Source organism: Myotis davidii, unplaced genomic scaffold (genome assembly GCF_000327345.1).
Source record: "Myotis davidii unplaced genomic scaffold, ASM32734v1 scaffold159, whole genome shotgun sequence".
In the NCBI taxonomy this organism is placed as follows: Eukaryota; Metazoa; Chordata; class Mammalia; order Chiroptera; family Vespertilionidae; genus Myotis; species Myotis davidii.
This window is the reverse complement of record NW_006291231.1, coordinates 2,749,644-2,752,366: the sequence shown is the minus strand read 5'-3', so window position 1 is coordinate 2,752,366 and position 2,723 is coordinate 2,749,644.

Genomic DNA, 2,723 nt, shown 5'->3' with positions numbered 1-2,723 from the left:
TTTTCCAGAGGAACAATTTTAACATCAGTTCAATAATTCCTTGAAGTTATACTGGAGAACTGCTCAACTCGCTTCTAAATTAAAGCACTTATTAAAAAACTTTGAAGCACTCTCACAATTTTAAATCACTGTGCACATAGCAATTTAAAATTATGGGAGCGGTTTTATAAGCACTTGAATTTGGAGGTGATCAGAGACCTGAAAATGTGCATTATAGAGTAATTTAAAATTATTAGAGTACTTCATATTTTTTATAAGCTCTTCAGCTGGAAAGTGATCGGGTTCTAGCATCTGAGCTTATGCAGTACAAAGTGAAGTACTCCTCAGCTTGAGGAGATTCACTCTATTAAATCAAACTACTTTAATAATTTTAAAGTGATGTACAGTGAGCATGCTCATATCTCCAAATTCACTTTTAAATTAAAAATATTTTTCACTTCCAACCTACAAAGACACTTACAGGATAAAGCAGTAATTTACTCTTTCAATTTTAAACATCAAACTGCCCTCTCTCTTTTAGAGTAGTTTCCCCTTGGTAAAACAAAATATTAAAAATATTTTCCCATTAAAAAAAAGCATCATGCTGTGAGGATTTAACAACCTAGTTGTATTTAAAAATATTTCCATGTTAAAATAAACGTTAGTATATTGTGCTTTGGGATACCCTACTTTTACAACCTAAAACAATGACAAACTAGTATTTTGAGAGCATTTTTAAACTTAAGCACATAGCCAATTGTCTTATGTAAGTATAACACCTAGCCCACTGAAACACGTGGATGACTCTTCACAATAGGATAGTTGTCCTGCAATTTGAGAAAAGTCTTACAAACCCTACTATGTCTTCCTAAGATCACTGCTGGCCTGAATGAAAGCATGTTGTTTCAATAACATTCCCCCAGTCTACCCTTGAGTTCAAAGAAAGGAAAACATAACAGGCATGAAAGTTGCTATACTAAATATACATCGGGCAACCACCACTCTTGATCATTCAGATCAGTCTTATTCATTTGAATTCCAACTGCAGTCAAACTGGATCTACTGGAAGGTAATCACTTAGGCCTCCTTGTTCTTTGATGACACTTTGAGTTTTATCCTACAGGGGAATTGATCTTAACTAATGTATTTGTAATCCACAAGTGAAGCAGAGTGGTTGCCAACAGCCGTTTGCCACCAGTGGAGAGTACGCTTTAGCTGTTTTGTTATAGCTCATCAGGGAATCAGGCCACAAAATATATAGGTACTGATCTCTGACTTGTGACAAAAACACCCAGGGCCACTTCATCTTACATGACAGATGCTGCCTGAAAATGAGTCTCCTGGTGGTGGAGGGGTGGCGGGGTGGGGAGAGGGTGATAGTGTTTTTACAAAGTGCTCTCTTGGCCCTGGCCCAGTGTGGCTCAGTTGGTTGAGCATCATCCTATGCACCGAAAGGTTAGTGGTTCGGATATGACCTCTATGAAAATGTTTCGGAACTTAACCTATGAAGTAGGTTTTGTTCTAACTAGTATGTTAAAAACTTTCAGAAGTTAGGCAATACCTGCTTCTATACAAAACTATTTTGAATTCTATGGGATCTGCATTTGTCTTTATACTGTGATCAAACTGCCTTGGTTTTAATGCTATTTACAACAAAAATTATTATGGAAGATGCCTAATAAACTATAGTATTTAGATGGTTTTTACACAGTGGGATCTAATAGTGTCATAAAAATATATAACTGCCCAACAAATGCAGTGGTGATCATACAAAACCCTCTGTACAGTCTTGTCTGCAAACTTAACTTGTCTTTTAAAAAGCTAAGAAAATTAAATAAGTAATCATTAACCAGAAGTTATAAAGAGATGATGAATTAGTTTGTGCCTGAATTAAGGAAGAAATCTGGGTATAAATGATAGAAGAAATCACAAGGGCATATGTAAGAGTTCTTATATGTTTGAGAAAAAAAGGTAGTGAAAAGAACTTTCAAAAATTTGTTTATGTAGAATGTGAGTTGACAGGAAGCCCTAAACAAAATTTTTGCTACAATGAATCAGTAAAAAGTAAGTTAGAAAATTATGACACAATGAATTTAAAAATCAATGTGGATATTTCAAACTAAGTGGCTATTAGATAGAAAGCAAAACTGTACTTGTAAGACTAATATCCAGAAAGACATTTAGATGAAAATGTAATACTCATACACCCTTGGACTATGCAAGTGTAATGAAACATGACAGCCTGGGACATTTGTCAATGGGCATGCTCCAGATCTGTCACTGTATTTCACTGTAGTAATCACCGCTTTTAAGATCACTATATAAAGGGTAGGAGAAGCAATACTGAGTGACGCCAATCTATGTCTAAGTCTCCTGTGTACAACATTGATTTTAGGACTGAAACCAGGGAGATAATACTCAAAACCCTTTGTACACAATTATAAAGACCAATGTATGTTTTTCAGATAAAAATTTTTAATTCTTTTGCATTTTCCTACAGCAGTACTTATACCCATTCACATGAGTGTGTTTAATGTTATTTTATCTGAGAGCATTGCTAAATAAACAAAAATTTCATTAACACTGCAGCCATTTTAAATAAATCTTTGCTTAATGGCATAAAATGCCCTTTACTTCTTAGTGCCTACTGCATGAGTTAATCCATTTAAGTGCGAGAATATGTTTGTCACATTGTGTGAGTCTGACAATTTTTTAAACCAAATCAAGCCTTTTGAGAATTGAAT